The sequence below is a fragment of the Macaca nemestrina genome, chromosome 12 (assembly GCF_043159975.1).
Source record: "Macaca nemestrina isolate mMacNem1 chromosome 12, mMacNem.hap1, whole genome shotgun sequence".
Taxonomy (NCBI): domain Eukaryota; kingdom Metazoa; phylum Chordata; class Mammalia; order Primates; family Cercopithecidae; genus Macaca; species Macaca nemestrina.
This window is the reverse complement of record NC_092136.1, coordinates 80,631,295-80,655,085: the sequence shown is the minus strand read 5'-3', so window position 1 is coordinate 80,655,085 and position 23,791 is coordinate 80,631,295. Positions and strand designations below refer to the sequence as shown.

Below are 23,791 nucleotides of genomic sequence, written 5' to 3'. Positions count from 1 at the left end.
ACTGAATACTTGCCATACTTCATAACTCAACATAAACATTAGTTTTTACCTGTGAATTTAACTTATCCTAAAACACTTTCAAAATTAACTTTTTAAATTTCTAATGTACATCAGTATCCGAGGAGATGAGTACAGCATACCCCATACTTCCTATTGCTACTCCAAATAGCACTCTTTCGTTAGTCTATGAAAGTTTGGCTTTATTGAGACTCTGGCTATACCACCAGAGATCACATCCTACTGCTATGTTTGAGTGATCTGGGATTTGATCCAGACAATTTTTAGAATTATGCTTTTGATCACTGTGCTAGGGCATATATATTAATGATTCAAACAATTAATAAATTAAAAACTAGTTGAGAAAACATAAACACCAATGACTAATGTATAACGCATATTTTTATAAGTTCTAAGACTTATTTTTCATTCATGTAGTTGCAAATATGCTAAGTTTTAGACATGGTGCTATGGATGCAAAAGCATACTGTTTGGAAGGATGAAACACACATCTAGAAAAAATATAGTATAACGGGCAGGCATTGAATATGACTGTAGATACATAAAACTTGAGAATCAGAGAAGGTTCCCTAGAAGAGGTAATACCTAACATGCCTCTCAAAGCATGCTAATAGGTACTCATCAAAAAAATTGAGGAAAATATTTCAGGCAGAGCATAAACATAAGCTCTAATGTAAGGAAATACATGTTATGCCCAGGAAATAAAAAGTAGCTTGGTGTTGCTGGAACACAAAAGAAAAAGTCAAGAATCCTTGAAAATGAAGTCAGCAGAGCCAGGATTTCAAAGTTCTCAGGACAGGAGCTGGATCTGTGTCTACATAAGAGTGCCAAGATTGAGAAAGTAAATTGAGATTAAGTAGAGAAACTGAGAGATAAGACTCGTTCCTAATACTGTAACTTCAGCAAGCTACCTAACCTTACTTGACTTCTGATCAATCAATGTATTACCCTCATATTAAGTGAAAATAACACAGACACTGACATCAGTAATAGGAATGATAGACTTTGCATAAAAATTGCCAGATAAGTGCCTGAAATTTCACATGGGCTAGGTAAAAAGTCTTATTTTTGGTCATTGTTGGTATTTTTGTTATTGTACAACATGTGACAACACAGAGGCACTGTGTTGAAGGAGAAGTTTAGCTGGTCTCAAAGTGTTTCTGTCATCAAAAAATGTGTAGATGGAAGCAAGACTAATTTTAGATCCTAGCAGCTAGTGACTCAGGGGCTCTTGACTTGGTCTGAATTGTTACATGGGCACACCAGGCAATTTCTCATATTTGTGTTAAGACCATGAAGGGAAATTATGACAAATGAAGCCTAGTGGAAGGAGTGATGCCGGAGTCTCAACTTGGTGTATTGTTCCACAGCCAGAACTATGGGGGAAAAAATGTCACTGTTTCAGCCATTGAAAATCTTCCTTTTCCATTCAATGCAATGATTTCAAAGGTCAGTAAGTGCTGAAATTGTAGGCTTTTGTAAAATCAAAGCCTTGTCTTAAAACTGCCCAGAAAACAAAGATTGCATGATATTCTTCACAAGTCCCAGGAGTTGCCCAGTCATCCTCATAAAATCCAATTTAGTAATTCACAGTTTTTTCAGTCTAAATATCTTAGTTGTGAACATCAGAGGAAGAGATGTCTGCCCAGGGCCCTGGAAGGCAATCTAAATTAAACACTTTATAATCACATAAATAATAAAGTTGTCTACCATATTCTTAAGGAAATGTTCACTTTAGACTTCAGGTGTTCAGAATACTCAATGTGTGACTGAGACTTGGAATATATTAGTGAGATCACCCTCAAACTCTCCTATGTGGGGATGTCAGAATTTCCAGCTTCATCTTTTCTACCACTTCAAAGTATTTTCCTTTTTTTTAAAAAAAACATATGAGATAAATGTATTCCCTTAAACAAAAAGAACAGCATTAAGTCATTTCTCAGTTTTATTTAATTTTTATTTTATTTTTAATCGATAGCAAACATTGTCTCCATAAGACTTGCTTACTACTTTTAAGATTAAAAATTCACTGATTTCTTCAGAAACAAATTTTCTCATTTACTGTAGTAGCCAAAGGAGAATAATAACTTCATGGTAAAGTAATTGCTTTGAATTATTAAAGCTTTCAACTTCTCCTTAGTGAATGTTACATGATCCATATCTTGCTAAGAGATGTTGATAATATGACTCTGAGTATTTTTCTATAGACAAAAGTATAATAATAGTGTCAGGAAACCAATTAGAGTGGTAAAAATGTATTTAAAGAATTTTAAAACACTGGATTCTGCAGAAGCATTTAAAACATGAAAGCCCTTACTTTTTAAACAAAAATCTATATTTTATATTATTTTTTAAAATATCTCTAAAAATTACATATTAGCAATGATATGCCAGAATTCGTTTGCTACTAGAAAGGTAAACATAGTGTATAAAATCGAACTCATGTATTTATTTTTCAGATTTAATTGACCATATTTACATATTATTTTATTTAATTCTCATGAAAACTATGTTGGTTTGCTTTTACAGAATTCTTCTGTGAATTTTTTCAGTAACACTTTGCCCCTTAAGTATGCTAAGTTTCTATATGGGAAAAAAATAGGTATGAAGAGAGAAAGTAAATGTTCCTCGAATACACAGTTTGATAGACTTTAGCTCACATGTTTTGGCTACAAATCTGTGGATTTTCCCACTCCCTGTTGGAGTCTATGTCTAGTTCAGAAATCTTTCACATTTTAATTAGAAAAGTGAGGAGATACTTTTGAGAATCCGAACATGTTGCCTACTATTTCTCAAAATCCCTTGAAAAATTACTTTTTATAAGCTTCTACTCTGTGGTCCAGTTGCACACACACACACACACACACACACACAGAGCTAACTCACATCTGCAGGCTTTTCTGAACTTTCTTTACATTTTAAAGTTATTCACCTGACAACAGCCAGCTGGATGATAGGGCAAACTAAATACAATTCAATTGTTTTTACCTCTAGGTGCTATATTCAAAGGTTTTTTTCATACCAGGGAACGTTAATTCTGCATTTCACCTTAACATTCAATATTAGCTCTTCAACAAATATGAAACCTATGATAACAACCCAAGCACAAAGACTAAATACTTGGAAAACACTGTGTCTGGTCCTTCACAGGAAACAAAGAAATCAGCTTATAATTTAGTGATATAGATAGATAGATAGATAGATAGATAGATAGATAGATAGATAGATAGATAGACAGATGACATATATATGAGATATAACTTGAATAAGTGTCATTTGAGGAGACAGAAAAACATAACAGAGGTGCAGATTGAGTAGTCATGAAAGATTAAAAAAAAAGTACTGCTCTTATCTGTTAAAGAAAGTAAAAGAAAGAATTCCAGACAGCTATTAAAAGATAGGTAAAATTTAGATATGTAAACAGAGTAGAAGGGAAGAGATAAAACATAATCCACCAGGGAAACCCACCAAAACAGGGATATATGAGGTGTCTGAGAAAAGAGTCAACAAACCTTGGCATTTACAGAGTGATACAGTCAAATTCATCCACCAGATAGAGAGAGCAAAATTTTGTTATGTGAACTTAACTTTTCCTCAGAGAAATAAATTTGAAGCCTGTACAATGTGAGAATGAACCAGTGTGAAGCCCAAGTACAGCAAGTCCTCACTTAATGTCACCAAAAAATTCCTTATAACTGTAACTTTAAGCAAAACAACATACAGCAGGACCTCAATAACATCGATTTGTTGTAAAATTAATGAGAAATAATAATTGGTTTTGTTACGCATCTTTTTGCTTAAAGTTACAGTTTTCTAGAACCTGTTGGTGATGTTAGGTGAGGACGTAACTCCTTTGCTAGTGAATGAACCCAGAACAGATAGTGTCAGATGCATGTGAACCAGAGCAACTCCATCTTGAATAGAGGTTTGGTAAAATAAGGCTGAGACCTACTAGGCTGCATTCCCAGAGGGTTAGGCATTTCAAGTAACAGGATGAAACAGGAAGTCAGCACAAGATACAGGCCATAAACACCTTGCTGATAAAACAGGTTGCAGTAAAGAAGCCAGCTAAAACCCATGAAAACCAAGATGGCCACCAGTATGACCTCTGGTTGTCCTCAGTGCTACCCTCCCAACAGCGCCATGGCAATTTACAAATGCCATGGCAATGTCAGGAAGTTACCCTATGTGGTCTAAAAAAGAAGGAATGAATAATCCACCCCTTGTTTAGCATATCATCAAGAAAAGAAACATAAAAATGGGCAACCAGCAGCCCTCGGGGCTGCTCTGTCTATGGTGTAGCCATTCTTTTATTCCTTCACCTTCCTAATAAGCTTGCTTTCACTTTACTCTATGGACTTACACTGAATTCTTTCTTGTGTGAGATCCAAGAACCCTCACTTGGGGCCTAGATCTGGATCCCTTTCTGGTAACAATAGTACAAAACTGTAGAACTCAACCCATAAAACTGCTTAATTTCAACTGTCCTCGTGGTAAACATTTCTAACTTTAATGAATTACAAGGTTTTTTTTTTCTCCCCCCACAAAAAACCTATACTTTTGTTCTTTCTTGTGAAGAAGCAGGTGAAAGAGAAAGAAGAAAAAGGAGACAAGGTAGTGCTTCTGTGAACACACTGCACTAGTGGGCTTTCTACAAGGCATCTGTTAGGCTCTAATATCTGCTCTGAAGCAGGGTTAGCTTCAAACAAAACCTCAAGCTACCTATTGCTATTCATACTTTATCATTCTCATCATCCTGATACCTGTAGGCCTTTGAGTGTTTACTTTATTGTTATTTTTTTTTAATTATTATACTTTAAGTTCTGGGGTACATGTGCAGAATGTGCAGGTTTGTTACATAGGTATACACGTGCCATGGTGGTTTGTTGCACCCATCAACCCGTCATCTACATTAAGTATTTCTCCTAATACTATCCTTCCCCGGCCCCCTCCCCCCACAGGCCCCTATATCCATGTGTTCTCATTGATCAACTCCCACTTATGAGTGAGAACATGCAGGGGTTGGTTTTATCTTCTTGTGTTAGTTTGCTGAGAGTGATGGTTTCCAGCTTCATCCATGTCCCTGCAAAGAACATGAACTCATCCCTTTTTATGGCTGTATTCCATGGTATATATGTGCCACATTTTCTTTATCTGGTCTACCATTGATGGGGATTTGGGTTGGTTCCAAGTCTTTACTGTTGTGAACAGTGCTGCAATAAACATACATGTGCATGTGTCTTTATAGTAGAATGATTTATAATCTTTTGGGTATATACCCAGTAATGGGATGGCTGGGTCAAATGGTATTTCTAGTTCTAGATCCTTGAGGAATTGTCACACTGTCTTCCAAAATGGTTGTACTACTTTAGACTCCCACCAACAGTGTGAGAGCGTTCCTATTTCTCCACATCCTCTCCAGCATCTGTTGTGTCCTCCCTTTATAATGATTGCCATTCTAACTGGCATGAGATGGTATCTCCTTGTGGTTTTGATTTGCATTTCTCTAATGACCAGTAATGATGAGATTTTTTTCATGTTTATTGGCCGCATAAATGTCTTATTTTTAGAAGTATCTGTTCATATCCTTCACCCACTTTTTGATGTTTTTTCTTCTAGATTTGTTTAACTTCCTTGTAGATTCTGGTTATTAGCCCTTTGTCAGATGAATAGATTGCAAAATTTTTCTCCCAATATGTAGGTTGCCTGTTCACTCTGATGAGAGTTTCTTTTGCTGCTTACTTTCTAAACAAGGCCCTTTCCCCAAGTTTATCCTAAATTATGTTCTTATATCTTATTTATGCAGGGATTTGAAAACTAAACAAAGTACAAATACATGTCTCTTCAACCTGAGAAATAGCCCAAAAAAGAGAGGTTATTATCAAAACTGCAAGTGAAAACTAAAAAGTCTACATTATTTGGTTATGACCAGAAAATGTTATATACCTAAGAGTGGAATTTTGAACTCAACATTGGCTCAGATCCATGATGTGAAGAAGTTGACCATATATTCTGTACGGAAATAAGAACTGTTATTTGAGATACTGTTTCAATGAGTAGCTCTGGCCAAGATAAAGAACGGAAACACAGAAAGACTTTGTTAAATAGGTAAATAATAATATCACCAAATTCAAACATTCTTGGGATACATCTCTTGCAAATATCCACAGATCAACTTTCATTCACTTGTCTCTTCTGCATTATTCAATTTCAAGTTAAATGTTCTTTGATAAGGCAAATTTGTCTTATTTTAGTAGTGCATTGCTACCTTTTTATTCTTGCATTTATACACTCATTTGTATGTTTTTATAAATAAGCACTAAATATTTAATAGCCATAATTCTTTAGGCATTGTACTAGGTAGTAGTAAAGTATTATCCCTAACCTTGAGGAATTCCCACTCACTCCAGTGTAGGAAATAAATATGCAAAAACACAAGTAAAATAATGTCATAATTATATTAATATAAGATGAATAATTAAACTTTACTATGAATTTATGAAAGGACAGAGGATATTATACTTGAAAAATACAATACAGGAAGAGTATGAGTGTGGTGATTGGAACAGGGAAAATGAATTCTAGACAGAGTGAATAATGGAGAAAAGCATGACAATTGGGTACAAAGCCAATGGTGAATGGTTGAATATGGAAGAGTGTTGGAGGATGAACTAGAAAGGTAGAGAGACACACGTTATGGACCTTCTAATGAGCTAAATGGTAGAATTTGGAATTTATTCTATAGATGATAAGGAGTCATTGAAGAGTTTTCATATAGGAGTTGCATGCTCAGATTTGTCTTTAATTTACACTTTCTGACTCTAAAAATAAAACACATCCAAAGACACCAATATCTTGTAAATAAATTTATCAAAATATATAAAATTGTGTAAGAAAATTATCAATATATTATTGGCAATGCCTTGTAAACAGCTAAAGAGAAGAATGGAATCAATGTTACATTATTATTTCCTTCTTATGAAGAATCTACATTATTTTAGCAGTAAAAGATAGTTACCAGTTGAAGATTCGGCATCTGCTGGAAAAAAAAAAACAACTATGAATACAATAAAAATGCAGTATGTAGGTATATATATACATATTGTTCCTGTATTCAGCTGAAATGTAATCCAAATTTTATGTCCTTGAAAGGCCCAAAGGTGGAATTAACACATATAGAAAGAAGTAGGAATATATTCACTGGGCTCTTGGGGACAAAATGATGCCTTAGAGCTTCAGTGAATGACAAATTATGCCATAGATTACGCACACTAATAGCTTCTGGCATATATTTCCCAGAATTAGTTCTAGAGCTCATTCTTATCTTCGGCTATGATAGCTCATCTAGAGACTTATTACAATCTGCTGTTGGAATGAATGGCTGTAGACCATAGTTGTAACTCAGAAAGTTTCTGAGTGTCTTAGAAATAAATACATGTAAAATATTATATGGTTTGGCCTATAAATATTTATTTTTGTGAATATCAAGCAAAGATGTTCCATAGACATTTTCTCTTAAACTTCTAATTCCCTTTAATTATTATTATATTATTATTATTACCAATTCTACTTTTGCATTCCAGGACATTTTGACCCTAACAGAGAGTGGTTATTTTATGCGTGACTTCCAATGCAAATTTTACTTAATTTGCCTTTTCATTTCAAAAATTATATTTTTATCTATGTGAAAGTAAGAAATATTGTTTTATTAAAAAGGTAAAATAATTCTTCCATTGCCTTGCTAAAAATATCAACAATTTTAATGTGTTCAGCAATCTTTAGCATCTGGTGCATTAAAAGCAACAATAATAATAAATGTATTAGTAATTTTGAAGGTAGAGTCCAGTATTTAAAATATCTCTTCAACACTTCTCTATCAAGTAAATAGGAGGATTTTAACAAATATAATTTGCTTCATGCTCACACACACATGGATGCATATACACACACCATACATTTTTTTAAGAGGGGATTTAGTGAATGGGTTCCTCTGCAAAATGCTTTTGAGCATCTCCTGACTACAGTAATGCAGAAAACAAGTACCATTATTAATGTGCTGCGAAGTTATTTGCCAGTTTTAAGGCCTGTATAAAAAGATTTACTCAGCGATACCTCAGTTCCTAGCAAGTACTGGGTTCTCAGAAGCTATTTGTCGAGTAAACTAATAAGTAAGTGAAATCATGGATTAGATGAAATCCAAGCCTCACGCCAATTTAAAAAAATTATTCTACTAAAGTAATATCAAAATCACTGACTTAAAAATTTTTCTTGAAAATTGTATGATAACCCATCTACAACATAAAATGAAATAGTTTTGAGAAGAAAACTTTTCAAGCCATCATGCTAAGTTTTAGTAATAAATAAATGTTCATAATAGAAAACTTGAAAGATGGAAAAAAACCTAAACATGTAAACACTAGTTTTCATATTAAAACCTGTACATAATAATTGCCAATTGTTCTTTTCCTCCATACATATGTTTATCTATATTGTACCTCTATGTAAATGTATATGTACACTTAAAATGATATCAATGTTATACCTATTCTGCAGAATTATTGTTATACTGTATAGCAGTATTCTGTGGAAGTGCTTCAGGATAGTTAATTAAAATTTTATTTTGAAATATTGTCTCCCTTTTTTTTTTTTTTTTCTGAGACAGAGTCTTGCTCTGTCACCCGGGCTGGAGTGCAGTAGGGCAATCTTGGCTTGCTGCAAACTCTAACCTCCAACCTCCAAGCTCCACCTTCCAGTTTCAAGTGATTCTCCTGCCTCAGACTCCCAAGCAGCTGTTATTATAGGTGCTTGCCACCACGCCAAGCTAATTTTTGTATTTTTAGTAGAGATGGGGTTTCACCATATTGGCAAGGCTGGTCTCAAACTCCTGACCATGTGATCCACTCGCCTTGGCCTCCCAAAGTGCTGAGATTACAGGCGTGAGACACCATGCCCAGCCCTCTATTTTTAAAACTAATGTTAAAAACACCACCATATTCAAATGAGTCAGGCAAATTTTGGGGAAAACTTTGGGAATATTGTTTTCTGCTTTCAAAATACATTTGCTATTCCCTTAAAAGTGTAATTAATTGGAAAGTTTGAAAATATGTATAAGTCTTTTAAACAAATTCAGCCTGCACATGTCCTCCTACATGAAGTTCAAGATCAAGGTCAATATTATAGCATCCGTACAATGCCCCCACATCTCAGGCTAAATTTTGAACAAGGAAATTGATCGTTTTAGGATATAATAATCAGTTTTACAGTGAGAAATGCATAATATTTGATATGATCATACCATTGTTTTAGGGAGTTCTAGTATAAGATGTAAATTTTGGCTGGGCATAGTGGCTTATGCCTATAATCCCAGCATTTGGGGAGGCCAAGACAGGAAGATTGCTTGATGCCAAGAGTTGGAAACCAGCCTGGCCAACAGAATAAGACCTCATCTCTACAAAAAATCTTCTTAAAAAATTAGCTGGGCATATTGGCCTGTACCTCTACTCCCAGCTACTTGGGAGGCCAAGGTGGAAGGAACACTTGAGCCCAGGAGTTAGAGGCAGCAGTTTGTCATGATTCTTCCACTGCACTCCAGCCTGGGCAACAAAGTGAGACCTTGTCTCAAAAAAGAAACAAAATAATAAAATAAAATAAAATAAATAAGATGTAAATTTTGATTATTCTTTTTCCAACCTTAATATTTATAAGTAAATCATAGCTTTTCCACTTGCAATCACAATTTCCTACTACTGATAATTCAAGGTTTTGAATGAGCGTAATTCAATTGTATGTGGTGTTCACAAGGTAACCTATTTTATTAAAAAGGCTTTTTCACTCAAAATTCTGGGTAAATATAAATATTCTAAAATCATATAAAACAAAAATAATTTTGATATGGAAGCTAATATATATGAAAGTGTCATTTATCCTGAATTCATCAAAAAGTCTCATTACTGTTATTGTGTGGTTTTATAATAAAAAGTTTGTTAATATTAACATATTAAGTAAATTTATACCTTTTTTTTTTTTTTTTTTGAGATGGGGTCTAACACTCTGTTGCCCAGGCTGGAGTGCAGTGGCACAATCTCAGCTCACTGCAACCTCCGCCTCCTGAGTTCAAGCCATTCTCCTGCCTCAGCCTCCCGAGTAGCTGGGGTTACAGGCCCCACCACCATGCCTGGCTAATTTTTGTATTTGTAGTGGAGATGGGGTTTCACCATGTTCACCAGCCTGGTCTTGAACTCCTGACCTCAGGTGATCCGCCTGCTTTGGTCTCCCAAAGTCCCGGGATTACAGGCATGAGCCACTGTGCCTGGCTGATGCCACTTTAAATATTACGTTTCTATACAGACTTTCAGTGGAAAATATTCTGTTCCAATAAAAGTTGAAACCCATTGTCATAAAATACATTTTTAAAAGTTTCATGTCACATAAAGTCTTTAAAATATTTTAATGATTGCATACTATTCCATTGAATTAAATTAGTATCGTGCATATAATCATTTTTGTATTATTATGTATGTATTTTGTCCTCTGTTTTTCCATTACGAAGAATGATCAAACAGTAAATTATTTTCAAATTTTGTAAGACATTTTATTGAACTTTCCAGTGAGACTACTTTCATGATAACCTCTAATACATACAATATCTTACATATAAAATTTTCTGTTATAATATTATCTTGAACATGATCTGAACAATTGTACTGAAAATGTAAACATTATATAGGTTGTTTTCGTTTGCATTTTTAAATATTATTATGGATATCACTTTTACTTCCTCTTGTGTAACTTGTTCATTCAGGCTCTTGAACAATGCTTAAAAGTTTCTTCTTAATTTACACATACCTATGTACAGACATAGCCTTGCATTTTGTACTCTATTTATTTATCGGGGAAACAATGATTAATGAGGCATAGGTTATCCCAATGTGCGACCACGGTGTTTTATTTGTCATTCAGGCAAATATTTTTACTTAGTTTGTTTGAATATAATTTTACCTGTAATCTATTAGAAGATAAAACAAATCTTATTTAAAATGTGTTACATTCATTCATTCATTTGAATTTTTACCACTGTTTTCATCCTTAACTGAATATCCACATGCAAAAGAATTAAATTGGACTTTTATCTTACACCATACACAAAAACAACTCAATATGACTTAAATGTAAGACTTAAAACTGTAAAACTCCTAGAAGAAAACAAAGGCAAAAAGTTACATGAAATTGATTTTGGCAATCCTTTCATGGATATGAAATCCCAAACACAGAAAACAGAAGCAAAAATAGACAAATTTGGACTGTATCAAACTAAAAAGATTCTGCACAGCAAAAGAAACAATCAGTAGAAGCTGAGTGTGGTGGCTCACGCCTGTAATCCCAGCACTTTGGGAGGCCAAGGTGGGTGGATCACCTGAGGTCAGAAGATCAAGACCAGTCTGGCCAACATGGCAAAACTCCATCTCTACTAAAAGTACAAAATTCGCCTGGTTTGGTGGCATATGCCTGTAATTCCAGCTACTGAGGAGGCTGAGGCAGGAGAATCACTTGAACCCGGGAGGCAGTGGTTGCAGTGAGCCAAGATCATGCCACTGCACTCCAGCCTGGGTGACAGAGTGAGACTCTGTCTCAAAAAAATAAAATAAAATAAGATAAAAAAAAAAAACCATCAGTAGAGTGAAAGTCAGCCTATGAAATGAAAGACAATATTTGCAAAATGTATATCATATGAAGGGTTAATATCCAAAATATATAAGGAACTCCTACAATTCAATTCAATAACAAAAAACTATTAACCCAATTAAAATATGAGCTAAAAACTTGAATAAACATTTCTCTAAAGAAGACATAGGAATGGCCAACAGGTACATGAAAAGATCCTCAACATCATCAGGGAAATGCAGATCAAAAGTACAATGAAATAATATCACCTTTCACCTGTTGAGTTTGCTATTATTAAAAAGCAAAAGACAAGTATTGGTGATGATGTGGAGAAACTGGAATCATTTCACATTGTTAGTGGGAATGCAAAATGGTAAAGCCACTATGGAATACAATATGGAGATTTCTCTAAAAATTGAAAAGAGAACTACAATAGGATACAGCAATCCCATTCCTGGGTATTTATCCAAAATAATTGAAATCAGGATCTCAAAGAGATATTAGTGCTGCCATGTTCATTGCAACACTATTCACAATAGCGTGGATGTGAAAACAACATGAACGTCCATCGACAGAAGAATGGATTTTAAAATGTGGTATATCATACACTGGAATATAATTCAGCATTAAACAAGAATGAAATCCTAAAATATGGGACAACATGGGTGAGGACATTTTGCTAAATGAAATAAGCTAGTCACAGAAGAACAATACTACATGATTCCACTGACATGGAGAATCTAAAATAGTCAAGCTTATAAAAGCCAAGAATAGGATGGTGGTTGCCAGGGGTTAGAAAGAGAGAAATGGGGAGTTTCCTATCAATGAGTATAAAATTTCAGTTATGAAAGATAAATAGGATCTAGAGTTCTGCTGTACTATGTAGTACATTGTGCTATAGATAACAATAATGCATTATAGACTTAAAAATCTGTTAACAGGATAGACTTCATGTTAAATGTTCTTACCACAATTAAATAAATGAATAAATAAATAAAAACAAAGGAAGCACTCTCATTACAAGATGGAGTAATTTAAATTTATTCTATTTTCAAAAGGTTTCCATTTTTATACCTAATTTTCTTAAGAAATAATTTGAACATATTTAATAATTGAAGACTATATGGTTAACTTTGAAAGTTATCTGTATGTAGGACAGTTATGACTGATTTTTCCCTTTATGTCTATACTTTTCTTTATATTACAATTTCTTTGCTTTAGATTAGAACACTAAAAAAAATACAGAAATGAAATTCCAACTCTCCCCAATGTGTGGTATATAAGCTTTCAAAATTTTTCTCTGAATATACACTATACTATTTATAACATCTGCACCTTTTTTAAAATAACCAAACAAACAAAAACTCTTATCAAATTGTAAACATTTTTATGTCAGTTAATACACCTACATCATTCTTTTCTGCAAGAGCACTGCATTTAAATACTTAAATAAAATAAAATGTACTTAATACTTTTCATGTGAAAAGTATTTACTTTTTTCCTTTAAGTCTGCAGTGTAGGCTGGGCACAGTGGCTCATGCCTGTAATCCCACTACTTTGGGAGGCTGAAGCAGGTGGATCACCTGAGGTCATGGTGACCAACATGGAGAAACCTCGTCTCTACTAAAAATACAAAAAATTAGCTGGGCGTGGTGGTGCATGCCTGTAATCCCAGCTACTTGGGAGGCTGAGGTAGGAGAATTGCTTGAACCCAGGAGGTGGAAGTTGCAGTGAGCCGAGATCGCACTACTGCACTCCAGCCTGGGCAACAAGAGTGAAACTCCATCTCAAAAAAAAAAAAAAAAAATCTGTACTGTCTAGTACAGTAGTCTATAGCCCCATGGAATTTTTTTAAATTTAAATTTAAGTTAATTGAAATTATATTGAAAATACAACTCCTCAATTATACTAGTTACATTTTTAAGTGTCCCATTAGCTCTATGTGGATAGTGGCTACCATATTAGGAGTACAGTTTAAAAAGCAGTCCATCTTCCACAGAAAGTTCTATTGGACTTCATGGGGAACAGGGTGGGATTTGACTAGCTTGAAGTCACAAGTGTAGTTCTTTAGGTAATAAGCTTGATGAAATTGAGCTTGGAGTTTCCCCAAGGTTGCACCATGGAGGGTGCCTTTTGCTCTAATTTTTATCCTCTGTTCTCCTCTGCTGTCTCCCATAGATCTGACTTCATCTTCTTTTTAACATTTAGAATTTTGTAAAACATTTTATTTCATTGATTAATTAATTTGTTATTTTCCCACACTTATGAAAAATAAATATCAAGGTTATTACACAGGAAAAATATTATATATATATGGTGATGTTTTCTATAAGATAATTTTAATAAATAAGTTGGTGCAGAATTTGTTTTCTTTTAAAACACTATCCCCAAATTGTGTTTTCAATAGGCCTCTGCTCTTTTATGTCCACCAATTAACATGGTTGATTATTTAAGAGAAAACTAAAAGCATGAGATTCTAGTACTTTTTTGTTTTCATAGAATCTGATCTATTCCCTATATGTAAGTTATCTTGAGATTACAGTATATTTCTAAGTTCTCTAAAACTATGCCTTGATTGAGTATATATGGTTTATCTCTATTCCAAAGCTGAGAATGAGATGTCTTCAGCATTTGTAAAGGTTCAAAATACAAACAAAGGGAGAAAATGGAACGAGCCCTGGCCATATATAAATTGATAAACTGGATTACACAGAGAGCCAGCCTACCACTTCTGTCTTATGGGTGGGAAACAGAGAAATGCCCAGGTGTCTGATCCTTTCACCCACAGCAAAGGCATAACCAGCTACCTGCTGTCTCCTCCTTGGATTAGTACTCTGTTCTTTGGGGCTATCAAGAAGATAATGAGGGAAGGAAGGTAGAGGAAATTAATGCCTTGAATAGAGTGGAGATTGTTCAAGTACAGTCTTGAGGATCACAGGGACTCTTCACAGGGTCAAGGAAATCCTATGGTTTTCTAACTACATATCTATGTGCAACCAGATTTTTTTCATATACTTTAATTGCCCCTATTAAAAAAAAATAGATATAGTAAAACAATGAAAGCCATTCTTCACAATGCAGAAGATATGAGAACAAATTGCCTTCAATTAGACAAACCACTAAAAAGATTTATAGAAATATACAGTGCTGCTCTCCTCACTAAATATTTTTTGCTTTAAACAATATTATTTTTCATAAAAATAAAGTATGCCAATATCTAAAGTGTATAATGTTGCAAATTTTAAATGAAATAATTACTTTAAAATCAGTTTTAGTTTCTGACATGGTAAACACTGATAGATATAACCTACCCAAATTAAAAATAAAAAGCTATTTGCAGTCTTAAATAATCTATAGATGTAAAGGAGTCTTGACAGAAAAATGTTTGACAACCTTTGGAAAAAATACACTGTAACCACCAAGTAGTTATAATTTAAAATATACAATTAGCAATTCTTTAACAACAACATCAACAAAAGAGTCTCCTTTTATCATGCAGGCTGGAGTGCAGTGGCAGGATAATAGCTTACTGCAGCCTCAAATCCCTGGGCTCAAGTGATCCTCCCACTTCAGCCTCTCCAGTAGTTAGGGCCAAGGGCTTGGGCCACCACACCACTCTCAGTTATTTTTATTTTTATTTTTTGGTAAAACAGAGTCTTGCTATGTTGCCCAGGCTGTACAATTGGCAATTCTTAACATTCCCTAGACTGATTAAATGTGATCTATGTCAGGCACTAAACTGTACATTTTCAGTCTTATCACACCTGCGCACAATCCCCATGATTTAGGAGAATGGCATCATCCCCACTGTACAGGTAGAGAAAAGATAAAGTTTACTACGAGCATAAGCAAACCCTCAAGGCCATTTAGCTTTTATGATGCTGAGTTAGAATCAATAACAACTAGAACTGACTCCAACTCAAACTAATTTCTTGTTAGAAAAGTAAATGAATTGAGTAATTAAAAGAAGAACTAAGGTTAAAACAGAAATCAAAGAAACTGTTCCAATATCAATGGGAAGCTCCGCAGACTTAAATGTGGTTAGGGCAAATCTGGTAGTCCTGAGGGCAATTAAACATGTCTGTTTAGATAGAATGTATTTTTATTTTTGGTTTTGGTTGCTTTCTCTCCCTCTTCTACCTGATAGAAGACACTGGATTTGTGTCTTTTCATAGGAATGCATGTCTGTGTTTCCTATGAGCTATTATTTTTGCCCACAGTGCTAGCAGAGGGATTGGCTATGAAAACAGATTTTGTCTTTCTTCACTGTGGCCTCTCTCTGGGCAGCTGAGGACCAGATAATTCCATCTCCACAGCTACTGCCTCTGTCTTTATGAATCACAAAGATACAGAGTAACCAAACCCTCCAGTCCTGTCACACTTTGCTTTTCTGCTTTAGAAAATCCCTTTATGTGGCCGGGCGCGGTGGCTCAAGCCTGTAATCCCAGCACTTTGGGAGGCCGAGGCGGGTGGATCACGAGGTCAGGAGATCGAGACTATCCTGGCTAACACGGTGAAACCCCGTCTCTACTAAAAATACAAAAAAATTAGCCGGGCGTGGTAGCGGGCGCCTGTAGTCCCAGCTACTTGGGAGGCTGAGTCGGGAGAATGGCGTGAACCCAGGGGGCGGAGCTTGCAGTGAGCCGAGATCGCGCCACTGCACTCCAGCCTGGGAGACACAGCGAGACTCCGTCTCAAAAAAAAAAAAAAAAAAGAAAAGAAAATCCCTTTATGTGATTTCAGATTCAGAAGGTGCTTTTCCAGCATAGTAGGCCTTGGCTTTTAGGCAGCACAAAACTCTTCTCCTTGGCAGTAGATTCTATACCCAATTACAGTTAACTAGCTTAAGAGAGGAAATATGTGTTTATCTTACTGTCTCAGCTATAAGGAGAAAAGTTTGGAAATGGCATGAGAAACATCTTTCATGCACATTTTTACCTTCTAGGCGCTGCATCTGATTTCTTGGTGAATGCTGTCACTCAGGCTGATGACAGGAATTTCTAAAATGGCAACTTTTTGTGAGGGTTAGCTGTTCAGCTTTTATAGAGAATATAATGATTCTTAGACTCTGGCAAAAAGCCTCCATTCAGGGAGAGAGGAGAGAGAGATGCATGTGCTTCAAAGCTGTATAGCAAGACAACAATCTAAAGTTGTTTTATTAATAATTAAAATGATAAAAATCTGTCATAGGATTGGCAGCCAAATCCACCATCTTGGTTCTGTCAATTTCAGTATTACTGTTTAAAGGTAGAGCTGACAATGACCCAGTAGTAACCATCTGTGTCGCTGAGTGTGTAGGAGCTCAGTCTGTAAGACAGGCAGCCCCGGGTTTAAATCTCAGCTCTGCCCTGTTGGTATTTGTGCTTCTTTTCCTCATCTGTAAAACAGTAATAATAATATTAATGGCTAATGGACACTTTATGTTTTGTGCTTTTTAGTGAGATAACCTATGAAAACGAACTTGGATGACTGCTTTTTCCCCTCTAGCTCTCAGACGTAAGTAAAAAGAGTGCATTTGGGAACTGCAATGATATGTGTTCAAAGGAGGTCATGGTAGCTTACATTCAGGAAGCAAAGTATGTTTGAGTTTAAAGTAGCTTAGGTTAGACTAGAATGTGCAGTAAGGTCCTAGCTAAATAAGAAGACAGCTAAAGGAATTCATTTATCTTCAGAGGCGGCTCGCTAGGGATCTAAACTCTGAAAAGAACACTGTCATACAAACACAATTAGTAGTAGTAGTATTACTGTTCTATTAGTATTTAATCTAAAATGCAGGTCTAAGAAGAAACTTTCCTGCTGGGGCTTTCAACAGGTTCCTGTCTCTCAGAGGTGGAAGTCCAAGGTTTAACAAGACATAAGGTCCTCCACCACCAGGTCATGCCTCATCTTTTCAGACAGATGTCTCATCACTGTCTCCATCACAGTTTATGCCCCAGCGACTAAGAAACACTTGATGTTTGCCTTTTCTGTGTGCCTCCTTAATTACTGTTCACTCTGTACCCCACACCACCACCTCCCCTCTAGCCTGCTACTCACTACAGCTCCTGTCTCCCTCACACTCATTTTCAAGACCCCCTTCAAACAACCCCTTTCCAGGAATCTTCTCTGTAGTCTAGCGCTAGATTGGATTTAGTGCCTCTTCTCTTTCTTCCTAAAGCACTCCCTTGTTCATTTCCTGCACTGCTTAACAATGATCAGTTTGTTACCTGTTTCTCTCAGTAGAGCATGAATGCCCTAAGGGGTGAGATCTGGTCTCCTTTCCCTTTTCCAGTTCAATATCCCTCCTAGGAATCCCCGTTTTTAGATAGGAAAGTGCTCACTGGCATTTTCCCATACAGGCACAGCAGTTTCTAAAACAGCCTTGAAGAGGGGTGTCACCTTTCTCTAGATGCCATTCCAGATGCAAGGCAAGAGCAAAGGTTGGGTAAAACACCCTACACCTCAACGTAGTCAGGCTAAGAAGTAAAGATGCCTGCTGACAAGGCATTTTGCCTGGAATTAGCTTAGGAGGAATTAAATAATAAGACAAGGCAATTGGAGGGTATAAAGTGCATAGAGCTTCAGGATGTATTGTGGTTTTTTTGCTATAAATGAGAACACAGATTTCGTAGTTAAACTTACATATTTCAATCCCATTTCTTATACTGAGCTGCAGAGCCTCTCAACGGCTTCACCTCTGTGTTCCCCAAATTCATCGTTTTGAAAGGGAAGATATAGTATTTGCTTGTAGAGTTTTTGTGAGGTTAAACTAAGTTGGACTAGTAAAGGGCATAATAGATATTCAATAATTCATATTTTGTTATCATCATTGATAACTAATTGGCAAAAGAAAAAATAACTATCTTGGGAAGATAGTCCCTGCCTCCTTTTCCCCAGCTATCTACCTAGTTCCAATATCAAACACCTCCTTAAATTCTTTTCCTTAAGGAACTTCTAAAACACATGCAACTTCATTTTTATAATGAATGTCATTTAAGGGCCTATGTTTTTTAATTAAATGAGCTTGTATTCAGTCTAAGTGCATTTGCCAAGTGTTCATATTAAATTTATTTATTTCTCACAAGTGTAAAAATTTAATATTAAAACTCTACTTGCATTTTTTATAGGTAGTTTGAGCAATATTGAAACCTGAGTTTGAAAAGGTCCAGATGGTTTGAGTTTTATTGAAACCTGAGTTTGAAACAGCCCAGATGCTTAAGGAAAAATTTTAGATAAGCATTGAACCCATTTTGGAAAGTGTTAGTATGCTACCCACACAGAACCTTCCCTGGAGTTCCATAACCCCTCATCACAGGTTTGGCTTTACCCAAGCCTTGTGCTCATCTTCTCTGATAGTGTACCAAATAGATAAGTCAGCCGTGAGGCATGCACTACCTGAAAATGCCTTCTTCTAGCCTACAAACTTTCAGTGCTCACATGTTATCCTGGCAATGTCAGCGAATGCGTATTTGTTGCATTTTTACTCTATGCAAGGCACTAGGCTAAGTTTGAAGGAGCTCCACAGTCTCTTGCCTCCTGGTCCCTTACACATCAGCCTGCGCCCTAGTCGACAGCTCATGGCTGCAACCATTAGTACTACCACCATTGCTGTGACTACTGCACACGTTTAATATTTTAACTACGACTTTGTAAGATACCCCCAACTTTGAATTTTAGTTGCCTGGTTTCTCTTAGTTTCAGTTTCCCCACTACAAAAATCAATACATAATAATATCTACCTATTAGTGTTATTTTGAGGATCAAATGAGGTAATATAAGGCAAGTTCTTAGTACAAGCCCTCGCACATGAAAATCCTGATGAATGAAGCATATGTATTATTTTAAAGATGAACAAGCCAAGTCTCAAAGAGATTATTTTCCACATGTGGCCAAGAGAGTAATAGAAATACAGATTAGAGCTCAGGCTGACATATAAGGGACCTGGAGGTGGGAGACTTTGGAGCTTTTTCAAACTTAGTCCAATGCCTTGCATAGATGAAGAATGCAACAAATATGCTTTCACTGACATTGCCAGGATAATGTGTGGGCCATTAAAAGTTTGGAGGCCAGATATAGGCATTTTGATGGAGCACATGCCTCGTGGCTGACTTATCTATTCAGGACACTATCAGAGAAGATAGTCTTGGGTAAAGACAGGGCTTGGGTAAAGACAAACTTGTGATGAGAAGTCCATTCTGTCTGATGGAAAAGCATGTTCTCTCCCCTCTGACTCCCTTGTAGGTTCAGTTCCAAGACTATGAACCGGCTCTTGCTAGAGTCTATCCAGTCTTATGCTTTGCCCTTTCCCTAAATGAATTAAACTAAAAATGTGATTTTGTTGATGATTTTTTTCTGTCTCACAGTAGGAGCTTGGTCATGAACTAAAGAGAGGTCTATCCAGATTCCTCTCCAGTCCCAGAAGCTACAAATGCACCAGCAGAGTTCTGGGCTGATGACAGAACCATATTGGAAATTCAGTGATCCTGCAGCTTTCCCTGTGCTGCTTCAGTCCTGGCTAAGTCTCATTCTCTTGCCCAATTATACAGACCTTTAACCCTCTGTCATCTGATCTCAATTTTCTGAGAGTTGTTTTACCCAAACTTTGGAAGCCTACAAGATTTTCAGCCCATATAACATACTTTTCCTCCCTAAAACAACAGTGGAATTTTGGGGGGATTTTACAAGTAATCCATAGGGGATGATTCTAAAATCCCTAGGTTCTCCAAGGTTTCTGGAAAACAAACAGACAAACAAAAATTTTCATTTAGCAAGCACAGAAAATGTCTGTTTTATTCATCAAATGGAAAACACAGAGCCAACCCTGCAAAAAGAAAATTTGGCTTTGAAAATGTGAGTTCCTTCCTAAAACCTGCTTTAATTAGAACAAGAGAGGAAAGAAAGAAAGAAAAGGACAGAAAGCTATTTAAAATAAAACTTGCTTCTGAAAAGGGTTACTGGCTTTTGTACAAAACTCCTTTGTGTCACTGCTTTCTCCCTAGTGTGAGGATGAATCTAAAAATAGGAGCTCTAGTTTTTATTAACTGGACAGATACCATGTATCCTGCTGGTGTGGGATTTGTTTTGATTATTGATTCTAAGAGCAGGCTTATGCGCCTCTATTCACCCCAGGGAGGTGAAATGACTCAGTGTTCACAATTACCTGCCTAATCTCAGAAGTACATTGTTAGTTTTTTTCTCTTTTCACGGAATTGCCTTCTATGTAAAATATCTCTCTCACACACACACACACACACACACACACACACGCACGCATGCGCGCGCGCACACACACACATATCTTCTTCTTCATCCTAAAAAAAAAAAAAAAAGAAAAGAAAAAGCCGGTCCCTTGCATTTTAAAATAAACCTGTCTTATATTCCTGAATACATTGCAAAGTCAATAGCAAAGGAAGATTCATCCTTGAAGGTGACCTGTCTAGTGTTCAACATAGACTGAGAAATTGAAGCCCACCCATATGGTGTCCTTTTCCAGTGGACACCCCTATCTCAGGAAGCCTGTGTGAGGCTGGGAGTGAACACAGACTAAAAATTTAATTAATAAATTCAAATTAAATAAAAATTAAATATTAAATTAAAAAGTTAAATATGAGGGGTGCCTGGTAGAGTGACTTATGCCTGTAATCTCAGCACTTTGGGAGGCTGAGGTGGGAGAATCCCTTAGAGACCAGGAGTTCGAGATCAGCCTGGGCAACAAGCCAAGATCCCCATCTCTAAAAATAAAACTAAAAAATAAGTTAGCTAGTTATGATGGTATGTGCCTGCAGTCCCAGCTACTTGGGATGCTGAGGTGGGAGAATAGCTTGAGCATAGGAGGTCAAGGCTGCAGTGAGCCATGATCACACCACTACACAGAGACCCTATGTCAAAGAAAAAAAAAATAAGTACATGGAAGCACATCTCCCCATGCACATTCACACCGAAAGTCTGCATGGCACACAGGCAGGTGCATGTCTGTTCACTCAGTACTTGACCTTCCCTTTGAGTGCAGAGATGATGGCATATTCAAATTTGTGTTCTCACCTTGCCTAAGGCATATTACTTGCTCAATGAATGCTTTGTGGATTGAGTTGGCTCTATTGAAACTTTAAAAACTGACTTTGGGGAACAAACAAAAACCATAGTCAATTTCAATTCAGCCAATTACATGGACACACTTAAGTAAGACCTCAGCATGACTGCAGAAAGAATCAGTGACCAAAACCAGAATCTATTCTAGCAATGCAGAAGACTATCTTTAGTTTTTTCTTTCTTTTCTTATTTTAGGAAAGATAACTGTAATGGGAATTTTAAACCATCTGCTGGACTGTAAAATGTAAGGGAAGGGAACATATCCCAGGTGATGAGGAGTAATTTAACACATGAATATGGTCTCACAAATTAACCCAAGCCTGGTCAATTAAAACCTCATTCCTTCCTTCATGAGTTCTTAGATAAGATATTAATAAGTATTTATTATTTGCCAGCCACTTTGCTAGATTCAAACAATTCAGAGATAAGTGAAGCAAAGACATCATTCTTAATGAGGGTAATACTGACCTATAACTCAACAAATAAAATGCTAAGTAAGATAAAAAAGACATACAGAGGATACCTCACTCATTCTGGAGGCCAAAGAGATAATGCTTCAGCATTAAAGAATAAATGCACAAGAAAAATGGCAAACAGTGAGATGTGAGTACTGTGTGTATGTGGGAAAGGGAATATGGTGTTATAATGGGATGCAACTGACACAGAATGAGAAATTTAGGAGAAAAATTAATGTAGAATAATGTATTCTCTGTCTAAAAAGAAGAATCCGTATATGAAAGGGTCTCTGCAGACTATCCTAAGCCCATCAGGTCAATGTCCCGACATGTTTTCTGGTCTCCAGAACACTGCTCACTGAACAATCCATTTGATATCGGCTGCAGTCATTTTGCAAAGTCACATTTCATTAACCCAGATTTTAAAATGCTGGAAGAAAATTTAGAAATAGTCATTTTGCATAGGCCTCTTGATAATGAGTTCCATCATGCCATTACCTCCAGATCACCCTGCTATCAAGGTGACATCTCCTTTAACACTGGTACCATGTGGAGCATCAGCTCATCTGTGGATCTGAAAGTCATTACTTAGGAAATGTACTTGCATCAAAAATGTACAAGGTTTGCTGAATGCTAGGCTATGGACAATCCCAAGCAAATGAGTATTGTTTTACAGTATTATAATAATGTACTACAAGGGTTTCTTAACATCCTCACATATAAATGAGTCAGGAAGGCCAATCTTTTTAGTTGGATAAAGTAGAAGATTATAACTTCATAACTTATCTATAACTTCATAAGAATGGCAAATGAAAAACGGAAGTTTGAATTCTATTTTCACCAGGCTAACTTTCTCAAAAATGCATTTACATTTGGGTAAAATAGCCTATCTATTTCTAATAATGTATGCATAAATGTGAGCAGCTGAAATTATTTTCAAAGTGTTTAAAAGTAGTGTCTACACTTGGCCTCCTTATATTTCCACAAAAGTCTTGGTAAGACTCATATATTCCTCCATTTATTATGTAGGTTTTCCCTGCAGATATGCATTAGGTAAAATGCACAGATATTTATAGTCCTCAGAAGTGAAGGAGCCAGCCCTTGAGAGGCCCCCAGATTAATGGGGGAAATAGTGAAGAAATAATACTTCACTTAAGACCATAATAAAATAGACTAAATGCTATCCTTCGTAAATGCACATGAACTTATATTAGGCAGAAGAGAAAATTCTGCCTGAAAGCTTAAGAGAAAGTTTCACAGCAGAAAGAGTGATATAACCAGGCCTTGGAGGTGTATAGAACCTTGCCAAGAGAGAGCTGAGATGGTTTTTCTGGCCAGGTAAAACAAAAAAGACAAGGAAGTGAGAATAGCATTAATATTGGACAAATATTTTGAAGGAGTTTTATACAAAAATATTGGTGGAAACAAAGTTCGTATTTTTACATGTAAATAACTTACTCCCATTTCACAGATCTCCACAGAATTTACCATTTATCACACAGGAATATAGTGATGGATATGCCTATGTGTTTTTCTCAGGTCGTGAGTTCCTGTAATGCAGGAGCTCTGCCACTTCTCACTGCCGTTAG

The 23,791-nt window shown here is 36.0% G+C and overlaps 1 protein-coding gene across 16 annotated transcripts in view; it reads left to right on the top strand.

Moving 5' to 3' along the window:
- The window catches only part of LOC105468948 (teneurin transmembrane protein 4), a 3,228,145-nt gene that overhangs the window by 447,744 nt on the left and 2,756,610 nt on the right, over nucleotides 1–23,791 (top strand). The window contains exon 3 of one of the 16 annotated variants that reach the window (XM_071075888.1): nucleotides 17,118–17,175. The exons of the other annotated variants lie outside the window; for them this stretch is intronic. The gene's annotated coding sequence lies outside the window, so the exon portion shown is untranslated. The remainder of the gene's footprint in view (nucleotides 1–17,117; nucleotides 17,176–23,791) is intronic. 16 annotated transcript variants of the gene reach the window in all.